This window comes from Myotis brandtii, unplaced genomic scaffold, assembly GCF_000412655.1.
Source record: "Myotis brandtii unplaced genomic scaffold, ASM41265v1 scaffold615, whole genome shotgun sequence".
Taxonomy (NCBI): domain Eukaryota; kingdom Metazoa; phylum Chordata; class Mammalia; order Chiroptera; family Vespertilionidae; genus Myotis; species Myotis brandtii.
In genome coordinates, this window is record NW_005370343.1 from 571,166 (window position 1) to 584,568 (window position 13,403).

A 13,403-nucleotide genomic window follows, 5' to 3' on the forward strand; every position below is an offset into this window, starting at 1 on the left:
GATTTATTTGAAAGTGTGTAACTTAAATTCCAACTATTTTGGGGTTTTCCAGATATAAATGTGTTATGCTTTCCATTTTAATTTTGCTATGGACTGAAAATTAATTAATATGCTTTAATTCCATTCAAATTTGTTAAGATTTGTTTTATGGCCCACACATGAGCTATTTTGGTCAATATTTATTCTTTGGAGTCAATTTTGTCAAGTTTGCTAATGGTTTTGTTTAGGTCCCTATGACCTATTGAAGATCTTCCTACTTGTTTTATTAATTACAGTGATGAAAGTATAGAAATCTCCAACTATAGCTGTGCATATGTATATGGCAATTTCAGATCTATGTCTCATTTATGAAGTTCTGTTGTTAGGTATATAAAATAGTTTAGTATTGTCATATATTATTGGAGAATTTACCCCTTTATCAATATGTTTGATTTTATTTCATTTCATTGTAAGAATTCAAGTTTTTGACATATATTATATTTCTTCTCATTATAGAACTTGCATTAGCATTTTTATAGATTACTCTATTGACGGTGTTTTTCCTTCAGTTTGTATTTCCTTTTTGTTTTGGAAAATTTTTTATTTTTCCTTTATCATTGAAGGCTAATTTCTTTGGCTATATAATTCTGGATTGACAGTATTTTCTTTCAACAATTAATTTTTTTCTTGCTTCCATTAATTATGAGTATAAGTCATAATCAGATCCTGATATTTTAAAAATAGACAATAAAAGCCACTTTCAGAGTAATTGAGGAGATTTAAATGTGGACTTTATATTTGGTGACAGAATCCAATATATATATTAGAGGTGTGATGATATTACTGTGGTTACATAGGGAGTTATTCTTTAAAGGCACATGCCAGCAAGTATGAAAAGTGAAATGTGATATCTGCAACTTACAAAAAACTCTAAACACACACCCATGTATAGAGGAGGAATGGGATTACATGTGGTACAAGTTTACAATTGGTGAATCTACGTTAATGTAATCACACTGGACAGGATGCTCTTCCATCTCTGGGAACACTCACACCCACCTCTGTACTCACTGAGACTGGGGCAATTTAGACATGGAATCCACCTCACCTGCACATCTTTGGCCTGTGAGAGGAAACCAGATTCCTCAAGAAAATCCACACAGACATGGGGAGAACATGCAACTCTACATAAACAGAGGCCCTGGATGGGGATCATTATTTTTATTTGTTTTTCCTTATCAACATTATAAGGAAATGACATTGAATAAAATAACATTATTTGAGGTCCTGCTGGATAAACAGAGGACTCAATGTTAGAAGATGTGGGGAGGTAACAAGCAAGAAAAACAATACAAAAGCTGACTAATATAAAATTAATATCTAACCTCCAGTGAGAGCTCTATTAGTGACTTCTCAGAGCAGGAGTTCAACTAAAATATTTATTGATTTACTGGTAAATAAGAACCACACAAATGTAATGTGTTTATCTACACTAATAAAAGAGAAACATGGTAATTGGCGTATGACCGCTACCCTTCCCATTGGCTAATCAGCATATCCTTATGCAAATTAACTGTCAGCCAAGATGGCGGCCGGCAGCCAGGCAGCTGGAAGCGAACATGAGGCTTCCTTGCTTCAGTGACTGCAGACTCCAACACTTGCCCGCCTCTGAGTTGCAACTCTAAGCAACAATGTACTATGTTGCAAATAAGAAGCTAAACAAAACCCCAGAAACCAGCTTTCAGCCTGCCGGGATCTCAGAGCTGAAGTTATACATTGTTTCAATTATAGAACGGCAAACAAACCAGATACAAAGCCTCAGAGCTAGAGCCAGAGCTAAAGCTGGCCCAGAATAAAATAAAAAAAAAGAGAAAAAAAAGGAGCGGTTGGGAGCTTCAGTCAACAACCGCCAGCCTGAAAGCAGCCCTCAGCCCCTCACCCAGACTGGCCAGGCACCCCAGTGGGGACCCCCACCCTGAAGGGTGTGTGACCAGCTGCAAACAGCCATCATCCCCTCATCCAGGCTGGCCAGGCACCCCAGTGGGGACCCCCACCCTGAAGGGTGTGTGACCAGCTGCAAACAGCCATCATCCCCTCATCCAGGCTGGCCAGGCACCCCAGTGGGGACCCCCACCCTGAAGGGTGTGTGACCAGCTGCAAACAGCCATCATCCCCTCATCCAGGCTGGCCAGGCACCCCAGTGGGGACCCCCACCCTGAAGGGTGTGTGACCAGCTGCAAACAGCCATCATCCCCTCATCCAGGCTGGCCAGGCACCCCAGTGGGGACCCCCACCCTGAAGGGTGTGTGACCAGCTGCAAACAGCCATCATCCCCTCATCCAGGCTGGCCAGGCACCCCAGTGGGGACCCCCACCCTGAAGGGTGTGTGACCAGCTGCAAACAGCCATCATCCCCTCATCCAGGCTGGCCAGGCACCCCAGTGGGGACCCCCACCCTGAAGGGTGTGTGACCAGCTGCAAACAGCCATCATCCCCTCATCCAGGCTGGCCAGGCACCCCAGTGGGGACCCCCACCCTGAAGGGGGTGTGACCAGCTGCAAACAGCCATCATCCCCTCATCCAGGCTGGCCAGGCACCCCAGTGGGGACCCCCACCCTGAAGGGGGTGTGACCAGCTGCAAACAGCCATCATCCCCTCATCCAGGCTGGCCAGGCACCCCAGTGGGGACCCCCACCCTGAAGGGGGTGTGACCAGCTGCAAACAGCCATCATCCCCTCATCCAGGCTGGCCAGGCACCCCAGTGGGGACCCCCACCCTGAAGGGGGTGTGACCAGCTGCAAACAGCCATCAGAGGGCACAGCCGGGCTGAGGGACCCCCCCTCCCCCACCGAGTGCACAAATTTTTGTTCACTGGGCCTCTAGTATAATTAATAATTATATTAATATGAAAATATTTTTATCAATGTCTGTTTCAATCTTTAATCACGTTTTTCTTCTTTATGTTCTACTAAAGCTTCATCAAATAAAAGTTTAAAGGCTCTGCACTCAAGAACACAATGACTTTGCTCTGAGCCCAGCTCCAAAGAGCAAGTTATAACAGAAGGTAACATTTCTCTTTGTGTTCATTAGGAATTTAATCTCTGCCTTATTAATTACCAGATATGGTGCTAGAACAGCAATTCTCAATGTGTGGTCGCCACTGACATGACCTGGGAAATTTTCAGAAATACAAATTCCACATACCCATCCCAATCCTACTGAATCATAAGCATAAAGTGTATAAAATATATATAACAAATGCAAAATAAAAATAAAACATTTCCAGAGTCAGAGTCATATGTAATGGAATATACACATACTGTTATAACATATACTATTATATATTATAAAATTCATATATTTAAATTTTAAGGTTTATGTATCTTAACTAAATTAAATGAATTTGTAACATTTCTTTAAAAATAAAAATAATTTGTAAATTATAACTAGAAGGAAAGAAAATTTCTTCATGAAAAAGATGATACTCAAAAGATGAAGCCAAATCATGACATGGAATTGGTCACATAAGGAATCTGGTGACCCATGCACTTCTTTAACATACTCCCAATTAGTCAAATATTAATCTCAGGCTTCCTGGGTAGCATAATGAAATTATAAAAAAACCTTTCCAATTATTTTGGTTTCCTCTGCAATTAAATCTTTCTTCTGATCTCTGTGGATAACTGTGTTTCTCTAGGGCCTACTTGATTCCTTTTGTGGTTTCCAGCATGGGTCTGCCACTTACAGAAAGTAGTGACTGATATTGAATGCCCAAGATTTCATCACTGTTCAGTTTTCCAATGCCAGAACTACCCAGTAACTCCAGTTCTTCTAAATGGCCTACTTTGACATAGACTTGAAAGAGATGAATCTACAAACCCTACCCAACATTTTCAAAACATTCCTGAGATTTTATCACTAGTAAATGTCACACTAAGAATGGAATCCAGAACTGTGACTCCCCAAATACATGCTCTTAAATCTGCTTTACTTCTAACACCTTATGACTTAGTCACTACCTTTTTCTTTATTGATTAAGGTATTACATATTTGTGCTTATCCCCCATTGCTCCCTCAACCCCCCACTCATGCCCTCAACCCCTGGTGTCTGTGTCCATTGGTTAAGCTTATATGCATGCATACAAGTCCTTTGGTTGATCTCTCCCCTTTACCCCCGCCCTCCCTTACCTTCCCTCTGAGATTGGATGGTCTGATCAATGCTTCTCTGTCTCTGGATCTGGTTTTGTTCATCCATTTATGTTGTTCATTATATTCCACAAATGAGTGAGATCAAGTGATAGTCATCTTTCTCTGACTGGCTTATTTTGCTTAGCATAATGCTTTCCAGTTCCATCCATGCTGTTGCAAATGGTAAGAATTCTTTCTTTTTTACTGCAGCGTAGTATTCCATTGTGTAGATGTACCACAGTTTTCTAATCCACTCATCTGCTGATGGACACTTAGGCTGTTTCCAAATCTTAGTTATGGTAAATTGTGCTGCTATGAACATAGGGGTGCATATACCCTCTTCATTCATTGTGCTGACCTCTGTATACTAGTATAACATATGATGTGATTTTTATATGTAGTATGCAAAATATGTCATAGATATTAATGTGTGTGATAAATACCTGTATGTACTTAAACACAAATACATATTTTCAAGTGAATTCACACGTGTTATTTCACACAGGGATGTCCACAGAAACAAAGCCAATTATGTATACATACTTTTTTTTTTAAAATTAGGCCCTTTATTTTTGGATTTTTGCTGAGGTCTCTGTGGGTGGCAGGTATATTGTGAAGTTTCAGAAGAAAAGTGGATTACTAGAGACAGGAGAAAGGTTATGAACAGTGCCAAGCGTTTCCTGATGGGGAGAAGAATTGGCTGGTAGAACAGAATGATGTTTGTTTAGATGTGCTAGATAAAGACAAGAAAGGGCTAGTCAGCACAGAACCTGGTGACTGTTTTGATACATCGCATCATCATGAGGGTGTCAGTGGTAGCCACCGCCTCTCTCTGTGCCTTCCTTGATGAATCACCTCAGACAGACACAGGTCTCTGCTGAAACACATTCTGAAAAAGTGTGCCCTGGCCTGCTCGGAGGCATCTTTTATTCCCAGACTGCAAAAGAGTTTAAATCTGGGGAGGAAAGCTTCCACCTGCTCTTATACATCATGTCTGACTTCACCCATTTTTTGAATTTCCCATAAGTAAACACTTTTTCCAACATTTTCCAATGGTGTTTTTATCTGGAAGCATGCTCAGTATAGTCAACATTTTGCCAACAAATGGAAGCACCAACATTTTGGTAAATATTTCTTCTATATATCATTTTAAAGGTAGATTTCTTAAATGCAATTTACACAGTTTTACCTCATTCTTGCTGACTTTAAAAGGTTTGCTGTTTGTTAAACTGATTATCTTAGTTTTCTTTCAATTATATGGCATTCAAAAAAATCTGATAGTCACTAAATTAACTAAATTTGAAGACAACAGCTCTGCAATGTAACCTTCTGTGTTTTGGTTACCCAAGTGCGATGTATTTTCAGGACTCCTTGGTAGTGTCGATAAAGTCAAGCTCTTCCATTTTGGTTGGTATAATTGGCAACAGAAATTTTTGAAAGATGATAGGAAATCATGAGACTTTTCTCCAAAGAGCCTGTCCCCTTTCTCATTAGGTTCCATGCGCCAGTCCTGTTTACTTCATGAGAAGCACCTGGAGCCAAGGGCATCTCCACCTCTGCCTCTGCCTCTGCCTCTGCCTCTGTTTGACTTAAAGAAGTGCTTGGGACACTGGACCCTGGTGCTTCCCTTTGCCACCATGAAGACCATGGCCAGGGAGGAGGAGGTGCTCAGGGGAAAAGAACACAAGTTTCTCAATATTAGCACAAGTTAAAAGCATATTACAAAATACTTATGCATAACAATAACATAAATATATATTCATATTTACCCAATAATTATGTATGTGTATGTATAACTGTATAATTTTGTAAATAGCTATTTATTCATTTATTTATTTACTATAGGCCTGGTATACAAAATTCATGCACCGGTAGGGTCCCTCGGCCTGGCCAATGATCAGGGCCGATCAAGGCCTTCCTTTCCCTGGCTGCCAGCTGCCAGCTGGGGCCTTCCTTTCTTCCACACCACCCCCTGGTGGTCAGCACAGGTCATAGTGAGCGGTCAAACTCCCAGTTGGTCAAAATCCCAAGGGGACAATTTTCACATTAGCCTTTTATTAAATAGGATTATGAGGATGATGGAAACTGAGAAGTCCAGAGACTTGCAGTCACCAAGCTGGAAGGCCAGGAGAGCTAATGGCGGAGGCTTGGTCTGATAGCCTGCAGGCTGGAGACCCAGCAACACACCAGCTAACAGTTCAGTTTCAAAGATAGGAAAAGACTGATTTTTCAATTCAAGGGGGTCAAACAGTAAGAGTTCCTTTTTTTCAGGTTTTTTTTCTATTCAGGGTTTTAATTTATTGAATGAGGCCCACTCACATTGGGAAGGACAATCTCCTTTACTCACTCCACTGATTCCAATGTTAATCTCATCCAGAAACACCTTCCCAGACACACCCAGAAGAATGTTTTACCAAATGCCCTGGCACCCTGTGGCCAATCAAATTGACATATAAAATTTACCATCACAATAAATAATGAAGTACAATTCATCTTTGTATTGGAATATTTGCCAAGATCATTATTACCTTTATTAAAGAAAATCTTTACAAGCACATATTACATATTTGAACTAGAAACCTGTATACATTCTACAAAAGAAATCTTTCACACCAAGTTGGACAATCATAACTCACAAAGGATTTCCTGTTCAATATACAAACACATCTGAGGGATCTGTGCATTAAAACATCTGAAGGTGAGCATATAGGACAAACAGGGACAATGGGATGGGGGCAGGACAGAGACAAATCCAAAGATGCAGTCTGGCACTCTTGGCAGCCCCAGTGGACTTGATGGCAGTGAAGGGGTGGGGTGCAGCCCCCATGAGGCAGACCAGACCAGAGGAGCAGAGGAAACAATTCGGCTGGAGTGGCTGGTACACACTGAGTCAGAGCCCAGGTACAGGAACAGGGAAATGGTGCGAAGGGTGGCATCATTCCACAAACCTCCACCATTGACAAAGTGAGCCACAGATGGGGTAAGCCCCTGACCCCCAATCGTTCTGTGGCTCACCTGGCCATAAAACCCTCACTCAACAGGTCACTAAAGTGAAGTAACAAGTTTCCAAAGTAAGTGATCTATACTTACTGTGGTTGAACCCACTGGAAAGAACAGATCAGAAGATGCATAAACCAGGCTACTCCGCCAATCCTTTTCCCCACCTGTCATGGCAGAGCCTAGCAGAGAGAGGGGAGAAAGAGCAGTGTGGCCGGAAGCTTCTGTTTGCATGAAGGTGGCAACAGGAATCCACAAGCCAGGAGAACTATACCACCACATCCCACCAGAGTGTGTTGCATTGAGAGCAAAATGACAGGTAGTAGAAAGGACACACACCTCCTCTGGGAACACAAGGCATTTTTCATAAAGCAACACTGCCAGATGGAGACCCTGGAAGCCCCAATAGTGCAGGTAATAGAAAACAGAAACTTGCACATCAGCACCACCTACCGAAAAACAAACGAAAGACCCTGAGACGTATCAACTTGCTAACAGGTTAATTCCAGTACTTAGAACAAAAACGGTTTTATTCCTACAAATGCCTAGGTAGAGAAATAATCTCTTAAACCCAAAAAATAACCAAAAAAAAATGGAGTTAAAAAATAAAATAAAAAATCTCCATAAAATAAATGTTAAGACATGAACGCCTATGACTTAAATGACAGAAAATTCTAGATTGCAGTTATGAAAAAGACCTCAGAGATACAAGAAAACTCAGAAAAGCTCTTCAACAAGCTCAGACATAAAATCAATGAACAAAAGAAGTACTTTCCCAAAGAGACTGAAACTAAAAAAAAGAACCAAACAGAAATTCTGGAGCTAAAGAACTCAATAGAGGAGATCAAGAATGAACTAGAGAGCTTAGGAAAGAGAGCAGACCAAATGGAAGAAAGAATTAGTGATATTGAAGATAGAAATTTAGAAATGACTCAGATAGAACAAGAGAGAGAACCAAAAGTATAAAAATGAAACAACTCTATGAGAATGCCAATAGAAAGGGAAATATAAGAATAATCCTATCTAATAATAGACAAACATGGTAATTCGCTATGCCTCCCATTGGCTAATCAGCATGATATGCAAATTAACTGTCGACAAAGATGGTGGCTAATTTGCATACTGCAGGCAAGGCGGGACAGCGCAGCCGCCAGCGCAAGAGCCACCATCCAGGCCCCCGTGTGCGAAGCCGCCTGCCTGCCGCATGTGATCGGATCCGATCCCGGGCGAAGGCCGGCCCCAGAAGCCCCAGAAGTTGCCCAGAAGCCGGTGATCGGGGGGAGATGGGGGTCCTCTGCCCAGGCCTGACACCTTTGGCAGAGACATCAGGCCTGGACAAGGGGCTGATCCAGCAATCAGAGGGTGATGGAGGTTGATGCCTCTGGCTGAGGCATCAGGCCTGGGTAGGGGTCGGAGACGGTGATTGGGGGAATGGAGGTCCTTTGCCCAGGCCTGAAGCCTGGGCCAGAGGTGTCAGGCCTGGGCGGGAGATGGAGCCGGCAATCACAGGCCTGGGCTGGGGGGGCCAAGCAGGCAATTGGTGTGAACTACAGAGGAAACACCTTTTCTGACCGCTCATTGGCTAAGCTCCCTGTATGCCCTGGTAATATTCTTAGTAACTTGGGTAATAAGAATCCAAAAAGGTTTTTCACCACACTCCTGGAGAAAAAAACGAAGGTCTGCTGCTGGAGGGCTAAGAAATGTCATATCCTGCCCTAGCCGGTTTGGCTCAGTGGATAATGCCTTGGCCTGCCGATGGCAGGGTCTGGGTTCAATTATAACCAAGGGCATGTACTTAGGTTGCAGGCTTCTCCCTGGCTGGGGCCCAGGTCAGGGCTCATGCAGGAAGCAACCAATCAAAGTGTTCCCCTCACTTTGATGTTTCTCTCTGTCTTTCCCTTTCTCTTCCACATTCTCTAAAAATCAATGGAAACATATCCTCAGGTGAGGATAAAAAAAATAATAAAGAAATGTCATATCCATGAAAGACACATCTTGAAAATGCCTAAAGAAAGTTGTCATTTTTTCATGGTGAAGGGACTGGAGTCCGTGTTGATGAAAAAGCCGTCACTAGGACATCCCCTGAGGGCTCCCAGTATGTGAGAGGGGGCAGGCTGGGTTGAGGCCCCCCCCCCGTGCACGAATTTCATGCACCAGGCCCCTAGTCTATACTAATAAAAGGGTAATATGCTAATTAGACCTGGCGTCTTCTGGACGTCCTTCTGAACAAAGCCGTGGTGGCAGGGGCTGATGCAGAGGCAGTTAGGGGCAATCAGGCCAGCAGGGGAGCAGTTAGGGGGTTATCAGGCTGGCAGGGGAGCAGTTAGGGGGTGATCAGGCCAGCAGGCAGAGGCAGTTAGGGGTGATCAGGCAGGCTGGCAGGCAAGCAGTTAGGAGCCAGCAGTCCCGGATTGTGAGAGGGATGTTCCTGATTGGAGAGGGTGCAGGCCGGGCTGTGGGACACCCCCCCCCCCCCCCCGCATGAAATTTGTGCACCGGGCCTCTAGTGGGTATACAAAAAGAAGTGAGGGAGAAGGCAACAGAGGACTTATTTAAACAAATATTAATGTGAACTTACAAAACCTATGGAAAAAACTAGGCTCTCAAATCTGGAAAGCTAACAGCACACCTAATTATATCAATCCAAAACATATTATATTAAAGCTGTCAAAAGCTACAAAAATTGATTTACAAGGCAGCTAGGGAAAAGAAGACAGTAACCTATACAGATAACCTCATTAAACTATCATTGAACTTTTTAGGCGAACCCCGCAAGCTAGTAGAAAGTGGAACCAAATATCCAAAATGTTGAAAGAGAGAAATCGCCAGCCAAGAATAATGTATCCAGAGAAATTATGCTCTAAATCTGAAGGAGAAATAAAGGTTTTTTCCCATGCAAACAGAAGGTGACAAAATTTGCCACCACAAGACCTGTGTTGAAACAAAATAAAAGGATACCAAACTATAAGATGACAAGCAGATAGATAGAAACAAGAACTTGCAACTCTTGTTGAGAATATGGTGTTAACACTTAAAAAAACAGAAAAAAAAACACAATGAATACTGCAATTTCAAAGTAAATACACAGCATAAAAAGAAATAATTTGTGACAACAAAAACAGAAATAGGAAAAGGGAAAGTACTGAGCTTACACAGGTGCAACAAGAAGAAAAAGGACTATTGTGCAAATGAAATTTTTTTGCATAATACTAATGGTATTCACAAAACAAAAATCTAGAACTCAGATACATAGCATAAAAAAGGAGGAAATGGCCGTAGCCGGTTTGGCTCAGTGGATAGAGTGTTGGCCTGCAGACTGAAGGGTCCTGGGTTTGATTCTGGTCAAGGGCACATGCCTGGGTTGCGGGCTCGGTCCCCAGTGGGGGGTATGCAGGAGGCAGCCAATCAGTGATTCCCTCTCATCATTGATGTTTCTCTCTCTTCCTCTCCCTTCCTCTCCCTTCCTCTATGAAATAAAAAAAAAAAGAGGAAATAGGGAAGACAATCGTAGGATACAACCAAACTAAACTAACTGACAGAAACACACGCACACATAAAATTAGCAATGGTGACACAGACCTAACAAAAAGCGAAATATATAATGTCTGTAGAAAGATCTCATAAATTAATCGTCACTGTAACGTAAATGAAGGGAACACAATAGAATAGCTGATGAATTGAAAAACAAAACTCAACTACTTGCAGCCTTCAGGAGACCTATCTCAGCTGCAAAGACAAACACAGACTCAAAATGAGAGTGGAAAATGATAATAGATTTCAAGATAAAAGTGGTAACAAGAGACAAAGATGGACAGTTTATAATCATAAAAGGAATAATATATCAAGAAGACAAAATATTTATTAATATATAGCATCCTGTCTGGGAGTACCAAAATAAGACAAATACTAACAGAACTAAAGTGAGAAAATGACAAAAATGCAATTATAGTAGGGGAATTAAATACCCCATTCACATAAATGAATAGATCATACAAACACAAAATCAATAAGCAAATATCAGCCTCAACTGACACATTGGTCTAAATGGGCACAATGAATATTTACAGAGCTATTTGCACCAGAATTTACATTCTTCTTTGTGCACATGGAACATTCTCCATGACAGACCATATATTGGAATACAAAACTAGTCTCAACAAGTTTAATGAGATTGACTTTACACTGAGCATATTCTCTAAATATAATGCTTTGAAACTGGAAATCAACTACCAAAAGAAAACTGGCCAAACTGCAAATACAGTGGGGCTTTGACTTACGAGTGTCCCGACTAACGAGTTTTTTGAGATACTAGCCGTCTCTCAGCTGATTTTTTGCTTTGAGTTGCGAGCTAAAATTCGGGTTACGAGCCAGCTTCAGATACCCCACCGCTAGTTGGCACAGCGAACGTCACAATGAACGCCACAACATCAGCCCAGCATCACGCGTCTCATTCGTTCACTTTTTGATTTGAAATACGAGTAATTTGAGTTACGAGCTCCGTCATGGAACGAATTAAACTCGTAAGTCAAGTCCCCACTGTATGTGGAAATTAAACAACATGCTACTGAACAATGCATGGGTCAAAAAAGAAATAACAGAAGAGCTCAAAAGATACAGAGACAAATAAAAAGGCAACTCCATATATCAAAAATTATGGGTGCATCCAGGCCTCCGGGGTTAGACCATAGGCCTGCACATCAAAGAGTTGTGGATTTGATTCCTAGTCAAGGGCACATACCTGGGTTACACCTGTAGGAGGCAACCAATCCTATATCTCTCTCACATTGATGTTTCTCACTGTCTTCTCTCTTTCTGTCTTTCTCTCTCTCTCACTCTACCTCTATCCATTCCAATCTCTCCAGAAATCAATGGAAAAAACATTCTGAGGTAAGAATTAGCAAAAAAAGGGGGGAGGGGGTGCAACAAAAGGGGTAATGAGAGGGAAATATAAAGAAAAAAAATAATAAAGTTTATAGTAGTATTAAACAAAATAGAGAACAGAAAAATAATAGAAACAAAAAAAGAGCTGGTTCTTTGAAAAGATAAATAAAATTAATAAATCCATAGCTAGATTCACTAAGGAATAAAGAAAAAACTCAAATAAGCTAAATCAGAAAAAAGAGAACCTCCAAAGGACACCCCAGAAATAAAAAGGACTACACAAAAATACCACAAAGGGTATATGTCACCAAATTTGACACCCTAGAAGACATGGACAAGTTCTTAGAAATATGTAACCTTCCTAGACTGAACCATAGAACACTAGAGAATCAGAATAGACTGACCATCAGTAAAGAAGTTGAAACAGTCATCAAAATCCTCCCCAAAAATGAAGCCCAGGATCAGGCAGCTTCAATCTACCAAACATTCAAAGAAGATTTAATCCTCATCCTTCTCAAACGCTACCGAAAACTTTAAGAAGAGGCAACAGTTCTTAACACATTTCATGAGGTCAAGATTTTTTTGATACTAAAACCTAGTGAGGAAAATACAACAAAAGAAAACAACAGGGCAATATCTTTGATAAACAGAGATGCGAATGGGCCTTCCTTCCCATGGCTGCTGGCACTGCCTTCACTCTGGCCAGGAGCCACCTTTCTGCCTTCCCACACTGCCCAGAGGCCCAGAGGCCCAGAGCAGCTGGGGTGGTGCAGAAAGCCTGCATCATCACCATGGTGATGATGCAAGCATCCCGCCCCAACCCCTCAGTGCCTGCGTATGCAAATTAACCCGCCATCTTTGTTGGGTTAATTTGCATACTCGCTCCTGATTGGCTGGTGGGTGTCGCAAAGGTACAGTCAATTTGCATCTTTCATATATATATATCATTTAATAAAATGAAACATCCATTTATAATTAAAACACTCAAAAATGGTTATAGAAGGTAAGTACCTCAAAATAATAAAAACCATATATGACAGACCCTCAGCTACAGTGAAAAACTTAAAACTTTTTTCGCTAAGATCAGGAATAAGACAAGGATTCCCACTTTCACTACTGTTATTCAACAAAATACTGGAAGTCCTAACCAAAGCAATAAGGCAAGAGGAAGAAATAAAAGGCAGCCAAATTGGTAATGAGAAAGTAAAATTGTCACTTTTCAGACATAGAAACATGGAAAGCCACATGCAAAAGAATTAAAGTAGACAGCTATTTGACATCATAAACACAAAATGATTCACTGAAAATGGATTAGAGACCTAAATATAAGACCTGAAAAATTAAATACATAGAAGAAAA